Source organism: Mustela lutreola, chromosome 4 (assembly GCF_030435805.1).
Source record: "Mustela lutreola isolate mMusLut2 chromosome 4, mMusLut2.pri, whole genome shotgun sequence".
Classification (NCBI taxonomy): Eukaryota; Metazoa; Chordata; class Mammalia; order Carnivora; family Mustelidae; genus Mustela; species Mustela lutreola.
Genome location: NC_081293.1, coordinates 181,714,728 through 181,732,625, shown reverse-complemented (window position 1 = coordinate 181,732,625; position 17,898 = coordinate 181,714,728). Strand labels below are relative to the sequence as shown.

General features: G+C 56.7%; 1 protein-coding gene and 1 long non-coding RNA gene across 2 annotated transcripts in view; one reads left to right on the top strand and one right to left on the bottom strand.

Annotated features, from left to right (window-relative positions):
* Positions 1–17,898, top strand: part of PODXL (podocalyxin like) — a 66,173-nt gene that overhangs the window by 21,864 nt on the left and 26,411 nt on the right. The window lies entirely within an intron of this gene.
* On the bottom strand, positions 4,758–17,474 carry LOC131829778 (uncharacterized). Its single transcript, XR_009352990.1, has 3 exons — positions 16,985–17,474; positions 11,234–11,381; positions 4,758–7,198 (listed from the first exon to the last, which is right to left on the bottom strand). It is a non-coding gene; the product is annotated as an uncharacterized LOC131829778 (long non-coding RNA).

The window sequence follows — 17,898 nt, the reverse complement described above, 5'->3', positions numbered from 1 at the left end:
GAGCCTGTGAGTATTTGCAGTAGCCTTTGCCATGAGACCCCTTTGGGCAACTGTTCAAAATGGAATTGGTTGGCCAAGGGTACTTGCCACACTGCTTCTGAATAACCTAGAAAATCATAGAACGCAGAATTCTAGAGCTGGGAATTTTTTTTTTTTTTTAAGATTTTATTTATTTATTTGACAGACAGAGATCACAAGAAGGCAGAGAGGCAGGCAGAGAGAGAGAAGGAGGAAGCAGGCTCCCTGCTGAGCAGAGAGCCCGATGTGGGGCTCGATCTCAGGACCCTGAGATCATGACCTGAGCCAAAAGCAGAGGCTTTAACCCACTGAGCCACCCAGGCGCCCCTAGAGCTGGGAATTTTGTGGAAATCTTCTGTATGCACTCAGTTTGCAGATGAAGGAATGCAGACCAGGGAGTGGGGTCACCTGCCCAAGTCCTAGAGATTCCCGGTGATGGCGCCCCCAGAGCCATCTGGGTGCGCGGGTATGCCGCCATGGAAATGGACCGAGCCTTTCTCTGCTAATGCTCTCCTGGGCACTGGGGAAACCTATTAAAACCCTTTTTTTTTTTTTTTTTTTTTTTTTTTTTAAAGATTTTTATTTATTTATTTGATAGATAGAGAGAGATCACAAGTAGACAGAAGGCAGGCAGAGGGAGAGGGGGAAGCAGGCTCCCCGCTGAGCAGAGAGCCCGATGTGGGGCTCGATCCCAGGACCCTGAGATCATGACCTGAGCTGAAGGCAGAGGCTTAAACCACTGAGCCATCCAGGCGCCCCTTAAAACCCTTTTAAAGAGGGTTTCATGATGGTGACAACACTGTACTGTGCCCAGACTCTCCCCGTACCACCATCTTCAGGGTAAGTTGAGGCTTGGAGCTACTTTATTCCTTGGAGTTAGGCTCTCCAAAGGCTGTCCCTACCATGACCCAGTGCTGGCCCCCATGCTGGCTACGCTGTACCTGTCTGTCTCCCATTGTCTGTGAGCCCCATCAAATCCAGCCAGAATCTGGAACACGAGTGGACAGCAATGCTTGCTGGTGCCTGGTTCGGCACTTCCCACGGGCCCCCAGCCCAAGCCCTCGTATTGGCTCGGGGCTATGATCCCACCCGTACCACTCCAGTGATCCCCAGTGCAGACCCCCCGCTTTGCTCGGCTTCCCGGCCACCCATCCTCCCTCTGTTCCCACCCCTTTCTCTGACAAACCACCACCACCCTCTCTTCCTTTATAGCCTTATCCCCCTCGGGTCAGCCACCTCGAACTTCCCTATGGCCAGGGCGCTGGGTGGCACCCCGTCCGCCAATTGTCATGGCCGGAAGGCTGTGTGCCTCAGCCCAGGGGGAAGAGAATTCTGAGGACCGGCTGACTGAGGCTAACCACGCAGCCCCAGGTTGGGATGCTGGGGTCCCTCCCAGGGTCAGGCTCCCGGAGACACATGGACTGACCAGGAGCCCACAACTGTCTCACCTCTACCTTTCAGCATAGAAGGGACAGTGGGGAAGATAGGCCTGGGAGGAGGGCACTTTAGAGCCTCACCCCGCCTCTTACCTGAAATTTACATACTCTAAGGGGCCCCTTCGTCCCCATCCAGTCTGATTTCCATGCTAACTTGCTTTGGACATGCCCACTGGAGCCATAGTCTCCAACCTGGATAGTGCAAGGTTGTCTTGGGACAGCTCTTATCTCACAGTCACTCCAGAGAAGGGAAACTGAGGCACAGCACCAAGCACTCAAAGTAGGCGGCACAACTGGATTTTCTCCAAATTTTCACATGCCTCCCTTCCTCGTTTCTGTCCACTGTCTGCCGCAAGGCCACCAGCTCCGAGAGGGCTTCTGGGCTGCCTCGTAAAACACACCCCCACCCCAACTGCCTTATTTTCCCCAAAGCACTCATTACCTTGTCCATATTCATTTCTTTCTTTGCCTCTTCCCTGGGTAGACAAATTCCATAACGGCAAGTTCCTCTGGCCAGTGTTGCTACAAATCCTGAAACAGGACCTGGGATGTAGTACTCAGTAACTGCTGAATGAATGAATGAATGAATGAGTGAGCGAGTGAGTCAGTGGCAGGGCTGGTTTAGAACCCAGAGTCTCATCTGCCAGTTCTGTGCTGTCCACGTGCAAAGCTTTTCAAACCCAGTTCTTCCAGAAGAAGAGAGGCAGGTGGCCGGTGGGGCTAGCCTTGCGCCCAGGAGGGATGGATGCCGGGCATGAAGGGGAGCAGGATGCTGGGAGGCAGGAGCGCCGTGGGACATTCAGCAGCCTCATACCTGCTTCCGAGCTTCCCCCACCCAGAGGACCCTTCTGTTGAAGGTTAGGGCTTCTGGTGACTAGAACTTGATTTGGCTGCTCTTAGCCATTAAAACATACTAGATGGACCAAGACAGACAGACATTCTCTCTCACATGATGGATGTTCAGAGGGCAGGAACGGTGGGTCTGCCATCTTGAGCACGCTGCCTTGTGGTCCAAGATGTCTCCTGGGGCTTCAGGTACAGGAAAAAAGAACAAGATGGCTGTGGCTTCTCTTTTGAGGGTACCTGCCAGAAACCATGTGCCACACTTCCAGTGATTTTGTTGAACAGAACTTGGTCCTGTGGCCACACCTAGCTGCAAGGGAAGCAGGGAAGCATACTTCCCTTGGGGAAGAGTCATTTTCACTTCAGGCACCCATATGGCTAACCCAAAAGTCAGTGGTTCAGTTATGGAGGAGTCACCAGGCTCTGGGTGGCTCAGTGGGTTGGGCATCCAACTCTTGGTTTTGGCTCGGTCATGATGTCTCAGGGTTGTGGGATCTCTCAGGGTCGTGGGTTCCATGCTCAGCATGGAGTCTGCTTGTCCCTCTCCTGCACCCCTAATAAATAAATAAAGTCTTTAAAAAAATAAAGAAGTCACAAAGAATGGGTGTTGGAGTAGGTCACTGGTGAATGCTGCCTTAGCCGGGTCCCTGCAAACCTTGGGTTTCTCTGCAGCCGCCTGCAGTCCTCATCTTGTCAATCACAAGTGTTTCTGCACGAGGGAAGCAGAGGCACTTGTCCTTCATGGCCTAAGGCTTTGCCCCCACTTTGGCTAAGCCAGTTGCAGCTTATCCCTTGTTTTTTGTGGCTTTCGGTGGGCTGGGTGGAGTTCCTTGTCACACACTAGGAAACCTGGCCACCTCCCACTCAGGTGTCTTCGCCTGGAGTTGCACCAGGGAGCCGGGCTGCCTGGGGACCTCCCATGAGCCGAGCCTCCTTGGGGTTGGCCCTAGGAGACCTGCTTCCCCTCACTGGCCTTAGAATGCGAAAGAAATGTTTCTACACCTGGTGCCTTCCCTTCCCAGCTCAGCAGGGGCGAGTACAGGGCGGAGGTGGGTACCGTCTTCCTGGACACTCAGGAGAGCAGCAGCTGGAGGCCAGTGGCTTTCAGACCCAGTGGCGGGCCTCTGTGGAGCTGCCTTGGCCACCGTGAGGCTGGGGTACACCGGGAGGGGAAAGCTAAGAGGAGGCCCATTTGGGGGTGACTCTGCATCCTCTACCTGTGGGCAGCTCTTTTATCAGTTCTTAGGGTAGATCTCCACAGAAGAATTCCTTTGAGAAAAATTTGGCGGCCGGTTGGCGTGAGGCCCCAGGCTTTGAAGTTAGAAGCCTGGATTTTAGTCTGAGCTCTGACGTTCGCCAGCCTGTGGTTTCGGGCGTGCTCCCTGGCCTCTGTTTCCCTTAGCTGTAAACTAGGCCTGACGCCTTCCTGCACAAGGGAGGGGTGAGGACAGTCGTTTCGGTGGTGTGCCTGACACTTAGTAGGCGCCGGTGCATTTTGGTTTTCCTTCTTTTATTGGCTTTGGCTCTCATCCCGGGGGAGGCTGATGAAAGGGACCCGGCCGGTGCCCCTTCCCCAGCTGGAGCACGTGCGGTGACCTCTCTGGGCCCAGCCTTTGCCCGTCTAGTCTCTGGCCCAGGGCCGGGTTCCTGAGGATGAGCCTGTGTAGACCATACCCGCAGATGGGGGTGGGCTCCGCTAAGAAGGGGCTTCAGTCCATGGCCAGGGCGGCCCGCGTTCCTGGATCCCGCCTGGTGCTTCTCGCTCTGCTTCTTGGGTGCACTGACCTTCACTTGAGGATGCAAGTTAAGGCTTTCTTTAAGCCACCAAGACCCTGATTGTGCCAGCCTCTGAGGTTCGGCCCATTCCATGGTAAAATGGAGAGTCACGTCCTCTTGCTCTTTGCCGAGATCAGCATCCTCCGGCCTCGCCTGCTCCGCTGACCCCGTTCAGGCCACGGATCTGAGTATCACCCTCTGAATAGCTTCCTTCCTCTTCCATCACCCCTACCTGACTCCAGCGCCAAATTCCCGGTGGCACCATCTGGGCCGGGCAACAAAGCATGATGGCGGTCTTCACAGCTTCTCTCCATGTTTCCTTCTTCGGGGAGGTTGCAATCTGGCAGCAGATACAAACCAGGGAACCAAGTTTCTCTTCCCAAAGATGACAAATGAGAGGAGGATAGGAGCTACTCACAGAACTGCATTTGGCTTTCAGCACAATAATCCCCAGGGGGGCATTGCTCTGTGCCTCAGTTTACCCATATGGTAAACCAGGGTTCACACCCTGGTTTTTTTGGTGTGGCTTTGTTTCTTTACCTTTTTATTGGGGGGGGGGGTCCTCCATGCTAGAGCTCAACCTGGGGCTTGAATTCATGTCCTTGAGGTCAGGACCTGAGCTGAGATCAAGAGTTGGATGCTTTTACTTGGTAAAAACTCGGTAACTCGGTAAAGTGAGCTGTGTCTCAGAGTACGCCTAAAGAGAACACCAGTGGTCCTTAAGATAGTAACAGTCAGGCTCTCAGTAATTGTTTGATAAATGAATAGGAAGCTTTTCATGAATAAAAGAGAAACATGTTCCAAATAGTTTGGGAAAGGCTGCCTACTCTACCCCTTCTTGGAAAATCAGTGCCTATCATGATCTTAAATGCTCCCAGATCTCGAAGGCCCCTTACTGCTTCCGCTTAACTCAGCATTCCCCAGATGTACTTGAATCATGGAAACTTTATCTTTTCTCCTCCATTCTGCTGGGAAATGCAGATGTAAATAAAGGCGGAGGGACCCCCTGTCCTGTCTGCCAGGACAGAGAGGGACCCAGGGACGTGGGACTCTGCTAGAAGCCGCACACTTCTTCGTGAGGAGCTGGACAGGCACACGAGGTGCGGAGCGTTGCTGCGCACGATCTTCTTGGAATGGAAATGGAGTCTTACAGCGTCCTCCTTCCTGAAGGGATTTGCAGAAAACCACATGGAAGCTTGTGGCCAGAGTCAAAGCTGCTGGTAGCAGCGCCTGCGTAGGAACAGGTTCCATTCCAGGCCAGCAGCCCTGCGTGGCTACTTGGTACTGGTGCTGCTTCTCAGATAGAAGTCAAAGGCATTATTAAGAATATGGTGGGCGTGTGTGTTTTTGACATTGGCTCTCCTCTCAGGTGGGGGCATGCGTGGTTTGCTGGTGGATTCTGGCTGCTCTTTTCCTGTGGTGTTTCTCTCTGCCCCTGCCGCTTCGGGTCCCTGTTCCTGACAGCATCGTGATTTCTGTTGTAAATTCCGTCTGAGGTTGTCATCCTGTCCCTGGGGGCTTGGAGAAGGGGCCTCCGGAGGATGTCCCGTCAGCCCGCACCCCCAGAGTGGCTCACCGGAGGCAGGGGTACTTGGGCTTTGTTCTCAGCCCTGGTTACTTGTAGATCTCATCAGGCTGTCGTTTTTCTGGGAGTCAGGGAGCCGAAGGGTGGAAAGAGGGGATGCATCTTGTCTGATGGAGACCCCAGCTTGCCTGTGCTATCCAAACTGCTGCGAGCACATAGGGCACCCTCACAGGGGCGGGTCCGGGAGTGCGCCATCCCCTTGCTCATGCAGATGTAGCCCCACACCCCAGGCCTAGGGGGCGCTGCTGAGTAGCGTGTCGCTGGGTCTCCGCCTGCCGGAGCTCGCACTCAGCAGCCCTGTGCTGTCAGCCCGGTCCCCAGCACGCCCTTTCTCCCCGCCAGGAAGGAGCGGTCCCCACCGCTCAGCGGCCATAGAGAGCCAAGGCTCTGGAGAGTGCCCGCTGTCTACAGCTGGCTCCCGGGGAGAGGCAGGGTGGGACCCTGTCCACGGGCTCTCATTCTCCCCTCAACATCCGGGGAGGTTGCATTGCACTTGGCTAGAAAAACACTTTGGCTTTCCTCCCAGGGCCTGGGGAGAATCTGGAAGTCTGGTCCTGACGGCACACTGTCTCTGAACTCCGTGGGTGCCCTGGGTCAGTCACATCAGCACACCAGCTACGGTGGCCCCTGGGGCCTCCTGTGAATGAAGCTGTGGCCTACGTAGGTGCTTACGCGTGTGTCTGTGTGTGGGATGACGGGGGGGGGGGGGGCAGAGAGCAGGTACCCAGGAGGGTCCTGTGTTGGGGGGTGAATAAAGAGAAGGCGAAATAAGAAAATGGGTTTGGAAGAGGAAGGGGCTCCATCCGCCCGGGGCCAGGAATCCTCCCAGTGGGCCTCCCGTTTCCTCATCTGTGGATGAGGGCCTGGCCCAGGAGATCTTGAGGACCCTCCTGTTTAGTATTTCAGGTGATCTGAAAGACCTGACTTGCCTGATGATTTTGGTCCCAGAACTGGGAACATGATGGCCCTGGGTGCACGTGTGTGGATGTATCTAGGAGGGCCTGGGGGAAGGGGATTGGAGGGAGGGGTGCCTCGACTGGGCACCAGGTGCTCTCGGGGGTCCTGCTGGCCTAGGCCCTCCTCCCTCTTCATCTCAGTATGGGTCAGCTGCCTCCAACCCTCTCCAGGGACAGAAGGGGAAGCAGGGGCTTGGAACCAGGAGCATATATGTACCCCACAAGATAGAGAGCCTGCTTTAGGAGCTGGACCGCAACGTTCTAGAACCCAAGGAAGGTGGGACCCAGTGCCCAGAACTCTTGACCATCTACCTGTCTCTCCTTCGTTGGGGCGGGATGAAGTGATGTCTCTGGTCCCTTTAGTTCTGCTGTCATGAGCGAGGGGTATGCAGGGCAGTGAGGTCCGTGGGGCTTCGAGAGCGGGGGACATGCTCCGCCACTGGGTCGTGCAGAGCTGTGGACGCAGCCACACGTTGGCCCTCAGTGCTCACTGCCTCTCTGGCCGCTGCGTTCCCAGCTGCTTCCTCAGCTGAGGGGCGGACATCAGCTCCTCTTCCGGCAGCGTCTTCAGCGTGAGATCCTCCCTGGAAAAGCAAAGACCAGGCTGTCAGGGAAGATGAAAAAGGCGACAGTCTCTAGAGCCAGCGTCTCTGAAGTCCTGTGGCCTTGGGTTAGGCCACAAGCCAGAGGACTGTACCCACTTTCCAGATGGGACCTCCGAGGTGGGAGGGTGATGGTAAATTACCCAGGCTTGAGGTAAATCTGGGAGTCTCGAGGTTCCAATTAGCCTCTTCTGGGTTTTTTTGTTTGTTTGTTTTTTGGGTTATTTTTACTTTTTTGAGAGTGAGTAAGTGCGTGGGTGGGGGGAAGAAAGAGGGATAGAGAATCTTTTTTTTTTTTTTTTTTAAGATTTTATTTATTTATTTGACAGACAGAGATCACAAGTAGGCAGAGAGGCAGGCAGAGAGAGGGGAAAGGGGAAGCAGGCTCCCCGCGGGGCAGAGAGCCCGATGCGGGCCTCGATCCCAGGACCCAGGGACCATGACCGGGGTGGAAGGCTGAGGTTCAACCCACTGAGCCACCCAGGCACCCAGGCACCGAGAATCTTAAGCAGGCTCCACACCCAGCGCAGAGCCCAAAGTGGGGCTTGATCTCCCAACCCTGAGCCGAAATCAAGAGTTGGATGCTTCACTGATTGAGGCACCCAGGCGCCCCAGCCCCTTCCCTTTTAAGTCTAGCTTAGTGCTCTGGGCCCAGGAGTGGCCACATAAACTTGACCTAGCCCTTCCTTCTGTACCCACCTCGCGTAGTAGCAGGACGGGTAACACAATAGAGTGGAGAAGGCAAGGGGGGATGGGAACACGTGAGGTCACTGGACGGGAGATGGTGCCTCCCCGGCCTCCACCCCTTCCAGAGCCCCAGGTCTGACCTTGGTTTCAATCTTGTGTGACCTAAACAAACCTGACCCCCTTTCCTGACCTGAAAAAGCTTCAGAGGGAAACATTCCATGTTGCTTAAAGTTTCTTCTGAACAGAAGAGCTCTGAAATGTGTGTGTGTGTGTGTGTGTGTGTGTGTCTTGGCGCACCCCCACCTTCTGTGTCCACTCTGATGTCATCCAAGCCTCTTCGACTACTTTTCGAGGATGAATTTTCAGCTGTTTGGACACCTGGCTCCAACCAGGCCGGCTCTGGGATTCGTGGTTCACTCACTTCCCTAGGCGGAGCCCATAGGAAGCGGCGCTTCCTTGACGAGCTCGAACATCTCAGACACGGGGACAACTTGGCTTTGCTTGAAAGGAACGCGGCTTTTAACTTTCCCCGCACTGCAGGCCTCGGTGGTGGGGGGACCGAGAGAGCTAGCCCTCAATTGTTTAACTCTGTTTGTTCGTGAGGTTCGTTTGTTTCTTTTGCAGCAACACCCCCCCCCCCCCCCGCCAGACCCCCTGGTCCCCACAGGCAAGCGGCCCGCCTTGGTCCTTAAACACCAAAGAGGTGTAGATTTTGAGCTTGACCGCGGAGTCGTCATGCTTCTTTCCCTACTTCTTAGGGCCAAGCAGGGGGTCTTGGGTGATGGAGTTTGGGCTTTATTTTTAACTTGCTTTGCGGAGTAAGTGGGGTTTCCCGTGAGACGGAGGGGGCATGTCCTGACACGGATCATTCTGCAGTGAGAAGGACGCAGGTGTTATTCCTGGAAGGGGAGAGTTCTCTCCAGGGCAGGGGAAAAAAAGTAGTTTGGAAATTTGGAAGGCTCTGCTTCAGCTTCCAGCAGGCGGAAACCGGTCATTCCCGGGGAAATTCACAGGCCCTGTCGCCCAGAACTTTCTCATTCCGCTCCCAGAGGCAGCTGTCCCACCTTCTATGCGGGACTTCCCTCTGGCTTCTGGCTCTTGTTTGTTTCCCGTCTGGAGCGGGGAGACCGGGCCCTGGTGGAGGTTTCCAAGGGCCGTGGAGAAATCTGTACACATCTGGTTATTTTCATGGTTTCGGGATGGGGAAGGTGGCGTGGGAATGACAACGCGCTCCCTCGGAAAAATATTTACAAGTTTGTTTTTGAACTGACCACGAAGGGAAGAGTCGGGTGCCAAGTGTGCGCATGCTTTGGCGGGAAGTCTGTGTGTGCCCGGGCGCTTAGAGAACAGTAGGTGTCCCGGGGGAAGCGGTGGGGTCAGTTGCAAAGTTGTGCGGGCATGTGGGAGCTCTAGACAGTGTTTTGTTGTCATCATTGGGCCCTTGCCTCCATGGACAGCCCCAACCGATTCTGTTCCTACCCCCGCACCCCCGCCCCAGCCCTTCCCGCCTGCTCTGCAAGGAGCCCAGTGATGGGACTGTCACAGAGGGTGTGGGAGACACCAGTGGGCTCACCCAACAGAGAGCTCTCAGTGCAGTGTCTGGCCCATATGATAAGGCTTCCGTTAAGTGCTAGATAAAAGCTCGAGGGATGTGATAAGCTGGTTGTGATGGGTGGGTTTGCAGAACACGCCACCGTGTTCGGAGAGAGGAAGCACGTACTTGTGGCCCATGGTCTCAGGCTGGCCGTGAGCCCAGTGGGACCCACAGCGCTCTGCCCTGCTTTCCCGTGTGGCCCTGGCGCTGACTTTGGCCTCTCCGGCATATGGGAGGCGTTGGCAAGGTTGTCAGTCTGGCTTCTCCTCCGACCAGACCCGGTCCTCTGCAGACTTGGAATATTTTGACATTTCCCCCCAAAGCATATACATTTTTTGAGTGTTCCTTTTGTCCCCAGGTAACTCCTCTCTCCCTGGAGTGACAAGGAGCCCGAGGCCCCAGAGCTCAGTCTTCCTGTTGTGGGGGCTTCTTGGGCCTCACACAGAGGGTCCCCGAAGCCGGTACTAAAGACAGGCCAAAGGGCACTCTGTGTCCTCCCCAGGATGCTGTCCTGTTGTCCTGACCTTTGCACGGGAGCCCTTCCTGACTCTGGCAGGCGAGGTGAGCTCGGCTGGCTGGGGATCACCCCTGCCTGCTCGCTGGCCTGTTGGTTGGTAGCTCCCGGGCACGCTGCCGGCTCACACAGACCAGGATTCACATGGTCTGCAGCGGCCGGAGGGATTAGGAGGCCCTGGGAAAGGTATTGTTTTAAGGAGGCTGGACTGTCTTTCCAGCTCAGGAAGAGCCCCGGCCCCTTTCCTGGCCTGGCTGGCTGCCCTCGCTGCCCTCACATGAAGCCTGAAGCCCCTGCCCCAAACCTCCAGGGGTCAGCATGTGCGTGCTCGTCTCATCAGGAACAGCCATGACAGGTGGCTCAGAGGCTCGTAGCAGGCCCAGGACAGGGACCTCTGCATGGGAGAGGAACCAGGGTGGGGGTGGGGGGGCCGTGGGGGCTTGGGCAGAGGTGGGGCTGCCGTCTTGGTAGCACAGTTGACTGAATTCCAGGCTCTCCTCTTACCTCTCTGCCTTCAGCCGCAGAATGAGAATAATGAGTAATCCAAAGAATGTTTTTAGAAGCTTCCTGCTGAGGAGCTCAGTCCTGTACAGGGTCGGGGTGGGGGGTTCTACCTTCTGACCCCCACCTGGAGAGCTTCTGATGAGGGTGGGGTGTGGATGTGCCATCATTAGAGCCACCCTTCTGTGAATGGTGTGCAAACTAAGGCCTCCCGTGGCTGGTCCCCTAGGGAAGGAGAGAGTAGCATTGCTCTAGATGGGAGTGACAGCTCGCCAGCCCAGGTGTGGGTCTGGGATGCCCAAGCAGAGGGGAGATTCCCTCTGGGTGCAGCATCTGAACAGGAGATGGGGAAGCTCAGGCCCCGGGGCCTAGGGCTAGCCCTGCTGGCTCCTCTCTCTCCCCACACTCTGCAGGACTTGTGACAATGGCCCTGCCCATAGGGCCCTGCCCCTGCACACCGCTCTGTGCAAAGGCATGGACTGCACTGAGCTCGTGTGGATTGGCCCTGTGCCGTGAGTCACCCGCGTGCCCACCAGCAGTAGAGGAGGGTAAGCCCATTATGGGATGTCCACGTGCCAGAACAGTCAGAACACGAGAAGGATGAATCGTGCAAATAGAGCGTCCAGGGATAGAAGCCAGGCGCAAACATTGGTCAGTGGTGTGTGATGGTATTGATAGACACACCACTAGCCCGGGATATTTAAGTCAGAGGAGAACTTACCCTTGGGGATGGAGAGTGGCTGGAAGGGAACAGCGGGCTTCCAGGATCAGACGTCCTGTTCGGTGGGTGATCTGGGGCCGGGGTTGTGATCTGTTGACGCCTGTGACGTGTGCAGTTCTCTGAACGTGTGTAATTCCTCAATGAAACACTGTGAAGATAAAGGAGGAGCTGTTCTCTGAGGGTCTCCTGACTCACCTCTGCAGCCCAAACCCCAGACAGTTCAGGGGGTGGCCCGGGGAGAGAGGCTCTGTGGACCAGGAGCAACCAGCCCGAAGGAGAAGCGGAAGGGAAGGGAGGTAGGTGCCCTGATCCGCGTGTCTGTAGGCTGTCTTCTGCCCTGGCCATTCCTGCGGGGATCAGAGGGGGCCCGGGGCTGGGTGGCCCCAGGCTCGGGAACATGGCCAGCACCTGCTGGGGATGGGTGCTGTGTGGGCTCCAGATGCAAGGGGACCCTGCCAGGACAGGGCTGTCTCCGATTTTTTCTGTTTTGTTCTTTGAGTAGGCAGCAATTCAGGTGTTACTTTTGGTGGCACGCGCTGCAAATTCTTTTTGCCAGTTTGCCATCACAGGTTTGGTTTCTGCTAGTCTGCTGGGTGCAGGCGGCTCTCATCGGATCCTTCTGGGAGATCACAGCCTCCTGTCCACAGTGGGCTGCAGACCTGGGCACCCCGCCCCAGACCCAGGAGGCTCATGGACACCAGGGGTCCACAGACCGCAGCTCTACCGCCAGCTTGTGTAAATACAGTTGTGCTGGGGCCCGGCCACACCCGGGCACTCATGGACCGGCCGCTGTGCGTGCTTTTCCGGCTATAGTGAAGCGTAGTGGCCGTTGAGGGAAAGCCTGCTAATGACCCATTAGACGTTACTGTGGCAAGATGACTCTGTTCTTTTTTTTTTTTTTTTTTTTTTAAGTATTATCTTTTTAAAGATTTTATTTATTTATTTGACAGAGAAAGATGAGGAGAGAGGGAACACGAGCAGGGGCAGGGGGAGAGGGAGAAGGAGAAGCAGACTCCCATAGAGCGGGGAGCCTGATGCAGGGCTCGATCACAGGACCCCGGGGGTCATGACCTGAGACGGAGGCAGACGCCCAAGGACTGAGCCACCCAGGCCGGCACCCACAGTGTCGTTATTCTGCAAATGGAGAGCAAGGCCCAAGAAGTTCAAGCGGCTTGGCCTAGTCCTCAGCTAAGACTCGGAAGACCCTGCTGGTCTTCCTCGGCACCACAGCAGGCCCTGGGAAGAATGCCCGTCCTCGGTCTGACTGCGCCAAGCCCCCGACCCCTCGCACTCTGTGGTGTTGAACAGGTTACCTCTTCTGACCTCGGTTGATCCGCAGAAACTGCTAGAGTTTTCCAGCATTAGGCGTCGATACCACGTGAAAGGCCCTGGGGCCTCAGCAGGTGGTCAGTACATTTCAGTGTGTGAGTCCCCAACCGTCTTCCAGGGCCAGACCCCCAACCAGACTCTGACCACCTTTGCCCACACCCCTCAAGGGGGCGTGGATGGGGAGAGAGGCAGAAGGGATGTCGTTTGGGTTCACTGAGGAGGAAACGCAGGCCTGGGAGAGCTGGGCACACCCGGCATCTCCCTGCTGGTCCCCCGCCCGCCGGTGCCAGAGCCCGGCTGGCTTGAAGGGAAGAGGCTTGGGCTGCCCGGCCTTACCCGGTGAGAGAGGCTACAGCCTGCGCGTGCTGTCAGGGCGGACCTGGAGGCTGCCAGCCGGAATGGCCCTTCCTCCCTCCCTCGGCCCTGCTCCCACTCTCCCCCCAAGGCTTGTCTGAGGAGGGGGGACACCTCCCAAAGCTGGACCCCTCCTGGGCCCCAGGCTCTTCTTCCTTCCACAGGAAGATTCCAGTTACCTTTCCCCTTGACTGCAGCCACCAGGATGGTGTCCCCTGCGGGCTCACGCTGCTCTGGGAAGCCTAGGAAGAGACCCAGTGGGTCTGAGGATGCCTTGTGTCTTCCTCCCCTGTGTCAAAGCCTTAGAGGGGCCAGTATCCCCAGAGGCTAATGGCGTGGCCCTGTCACAGGGAGTCAGGGTGTGGGCATGACCCCAGGGTCCCTTAGAATATAATCTTAGCTAATGTTAATCGAGCACTTTCTATGTGCACTCGCTGCTCTGAATACTTGCAGAGATTTAGTTACTATGATTACGCTCCTCTTCACTTGGGACAGATGAGGAACAGAGTGAGACACTTGCCTGGCGCACAACCAGCGTGCGGGGGAATGGGGACCGGGATCCAGATGCCCGGCCCCTGAGTGCGTGCCCTCAGGCACCAGCCTGTACTGCTGGCCTGGCGGGGAGGGGACAGGGGTCACAGTGGGACTGGGCCGGGCTGGGTGTAGGCAGGAGCTGGCTACCCTCTGGCTCTGGGTTGCACTCCTGGTGTAGGGGAGGGGAAAGAAGAGAGATCTGCTGGCTTGGGGCAGAAGAGGTGGCATGGGGTCCTCTGGCCGTGGTGCCTCCCCCTGAGGGGAGGAGTATAACCACGTGAAGTCCGCCTTTCTCCTTCGCGGCGAGACCTCCAGGCTGGACAGTGGCAGCCTCCTGCCCAGGGAAACAGCCAGACAGGGCCCCACCCTGAGCGCGAGTGTCGGGGCAGGCCAGCTGAAACAAGCTGATAAGGGCAGAACAATTCTAGATTTGAAGAATGCCCGGAATTATCTCCCCTGAGGGGGCAGCCCTGGGCCCCTTTGGGGGAGCCGGTGCTGAGGAGCCAGGCCTGATAACCCCTTGGGGTACCGTCCTGCCGTCAAGAGGCACCAAGAAGACAAGCTCCTAGCGGGGCCCACAGAACCGTGGGGACCCGGAGGAGGGGCAGGGAGGGTGGACCAGGACCCGTGGCCGCACGTCTGCCTCACCACCCTGCCCCAGTGGGCTGGGGAGGGCACGCGGACCCTGCCCTTCCCCAGACAGCAGGAGCAGCCCTTCCTGCCATTTCTGTTCTCTGTTCTTCTTAACTTCACCCCCAGCCCCTCGTCCTAGTGTGAGCCGCCACAACAAAGTACCACAGCCCGGGGGGCTTCGGCAACAGACATTTCTTTCTCACAGTCCTGGAGGCCGGGAAGTCCGCGATCTGCAGGGTCGGGTTGTAGTAAGGGCCCTTCTCCTGGCTTCTAGATGGCCATGTTCTGTGTCCTCACATGACAAAGAGAGGCGAAGCACTGGTCTCTTCCTCATGACCTCATCTAATCCTGATTGTCTCCCAAAGCCCCCCCACCCCCACCCAGTACCATCCCATGGGGTGGGTAGGGCTTCAACCGATGACTTTGGGGTGGGGGACACAGCCAGTCAGTCCGGAGCACCCCTCAGTTGACCAGATGCATTTTGGGCCCAAGGAGCGGGCGGTTTGGAGGGGTATAGAGAACAGCCCCAGAGAGCACTGCCCCCCCGCTCCCCCTCCCCGCCCAAAAAAAAAAAAAAAGGCACTTGGAATTCTCAAACCTGTGCTTATCGCCTTATTTGGATAAAGGGTCTCTGCTATAATTAAGTTTGGGATCTTAAGGTGAGAATACCTGGGTGGACCCTAAGTCCAACAGCAGATTTCCTTACAGGAGACCCAGAGAAGAGGCGGCAGCAGCAGGACCAGGAGGCAGGGATTGGCCCAGGAATGCCCTTAGCCCCTAGTGGCTTCAAGGGGCGCGGGGAGGGGGTGGTCCGGGGGGTTGGGGAGAGGGGTCCCTCTTGGAGCCTGCAGAGGGAGTGAAGGCCTGCGGTACCTTAAATCACCCAGTTTGCAGGGATTTGCTACAGCAGCCAGAGGAAACTAATCCAGGACCCGAGGCACAGAGAGGGTCAGGCTTCCCCGGCACCCACTGCACGCCTGGGGAGAGGGATGAAGCTGGTTGGTTGGGGTGAGAGGAGTCAGCTTTGCTCTGACCTTTCGCAGCCGCCATCCTCTTGCCCATAAGCCCCTCGCTGGTGCTCTTCACCCACGTCAGGCTTCCCCGCCCTCCCCATCCCCACCAACACCTGTTTAGGACCTTGCGGGGGATGGGAGGTGGAGACGGGCATTCCGAAAGCCACAGCATTTAGAAGGCATGGACACAGGACAGGTGAGCAGACCATCAGAGCAAACAGCCTCCAAGGATAGCAGCCACGTGGGGGCCGAGGGCAGCATCCAGAAGGACCTCTTGGCGGAAGGCAGTGCGCGCCCAGCTAAGTGGGAGACAGCGAGGAGGCAGGGACAGGGACGGATGACGGGATGGAGTGAGGAAGGGGCCTTGCGAAGGCCCACATGGAATGACAGGTGCCCCGAAGCACAGAGGTGGGGACATCATGGGGGCGCGGCAGGGAGAGCAAGGAGTGAATGTGGTGTAGAGAGAGGGTGTCGGAGTGTGGGTCTGCATGCCCCTAAAGCTCCCCATTCGCCCCACATCGCCCTACGTCCCAGCGACTCCCCCGGCGCCTGGCGGTAAGCGGGCCCATGCAGCCTGGGCAGCGGGATCGGGGGTCCGAGAGAGGTGGGCTCTAGCGCGCTGGCGGGGGCTCAGACTTCAGCCAGGCTGCACCTGCGGTAGCATCGGGCTCCTGGGAGAGGGGAGAGGCTCAGGACAGGTGGCACAGACGGCAACGGGAGTTTCGAGGTCTGTCTGTTCTTGGAAAAGGACGCCCAGAGCAAGGCCTCCGAAGGGGCCGGTTAGGGTGGCTCTGTCGTCCCAGCAAAGGTGGACTTAACCTAGGTCATGCTTAGGAGAGCGCCTCCACCTGAGAAATCCTGTCCTTTTAACAGACGCGCTCCGTGGGGGCGAAGGCCATGGGGGATCCGAGGCAGAGCCGGGACCAGAGAGCTCAGATCTCTGGATTCCCGGTCCGCCTGCTTTCTTTGATCCCACCCATCCGGGAAGACGCCAGCTCATCTCACCTGGTTTCTGCCATCTTACTCCCTGTCCCCCACCCCCCCTAGCTTTTTGGTGTTATTTCCCCGGAGATAGGTATAGTTGGGGGTGATGAGCCGGGGGTAACAAAGGAAGGAGGGGTGGACCCTGGTGTCCAGGCGGGCCTCGCCCCCGGCCCCTGCCTTCCTGCTCTCCCTCCTCACACCCTCTTCCTGGGGCATTCTTTCCAGTTTCCTTTCCGGCTATTAATAGCCTCGAGTCATCCCAGGTCTGTCAGTAGCCAGGAATGGGAGGAAGCAGGCCCTCACCAAAGGCTGGGAGCGGTGTTCTCCTCTCGCCAGGGGAGGAGGCAGGCCTGGCTTCTCCTCCCCACGACCCCACAGCGCACGGGGCAGTGCGGGCGGTTGGAGGGAGGAATAGCGTCTCGCTGGCACAGCATCCAGCGCCTGCTCGTTTTCTTTCCAGACCCGATTCAGGGTCTCTCCGGGTTGCGGTTACCTCTGCTCTCTTCGGCAGCCCCCCCTCTCCCACTCTCCCCGATTCTGGGTGACCTCCGTACCCACTTGTATGAACAGTGAGATACCCTGGCCTCCCATTTTCGAGACTTTTTCCCATCTCCACTTCGCTGGGTCATTCCTGTTCCACACCCTGGCCGTGACCACCCCCCCCCAAAGCTGCACCACCTCTGAAATCTTGAAGCATTGCATTCTTGGATCACAGTTTCTCTACCTTCCAGATCCTTTGTGCAGGTGCTGGGACCTAATGCTTGAACCGAAGATAGCATCCCTCCCTCCGTGTGGCCTGTCGGCCCCCGTCTGACCTTGCCCTCCTGTCCTTCCCTCCCCATCACGGTAACTCTGACCTCCCAGATATCCGGTTCCTTGCACCCTGTCCCGCCGGTGTACTCACCTACAAACCCTGCTCCCAGATGGACTCTGCCTCCACTGTCTCCTTTCCGTGCGCGAGCAGGAAACTGCCGGGGCGAAACCACACGCTGGCTGATGGGTTGAATTTTCACATCATGTTTCCAAGCCCCTGTTTGGCACCAAAACTACTTGGCATTCATCCTTTCGTTCTTTAGTACGGTTGGTTCCACAGTGCAGTCCTCTGACCTGCAGCAGCAGAACCATCCAGGAACTTATGAGACGTCTAAATTCTTTTTTTTTTTTTTTTTTTTAAAGATTTTATTCATTTATTTGAGAGAGTGACCGGGAGAGAGACCGAGAGAAAGAGCACGAGCCGACTGGCAGGCAAGGAGCAGAGTCAGGGAGAAAAGCAGACTTGCCGCTGAGCAGGGCACCCGGCCAGGGGTCATCCCAGGACCCTGGGGTCATGACCTGAGCTGAAGGAAGAAGCTTAACCCACTGAGCACCCTAAATTTAGGCACCCCTAAAATTCTCATGCTGTGTCCCAGATCTGCTGAATCAGAAACTCTGGGGCTGGGATTGGCTCTCGGGGTTTTAACAAGCCCTCTAGGTGATTCTGATGGTCACTAAAGTTCGAGAACCATTTTCCGGTAGGTTCACTATTCCCCTTTCCAAAATGAGAATTTGGTACTTTTCCCTTGCACATGACTTCATCTGTAATCTTCCTGCTACCAGAATGACAAATGTACTTACCCATCTTCTTCCCATTTCAAAGAGAGACCCGGAGCCCTGCTGTACCTCCCTCTCGCCCTCTAGCAGTAGCCGTTGTCCTACAGGAGTATTAAATTGTCTGTGGAGTATTAATATATTCTCTGTTTCCAACTCTAAAAGTATATGGTTTCACTTTGCCCATTTTTGAGCTCTATTAAAATAGCATATAGGGATGCCTGGGTGGCG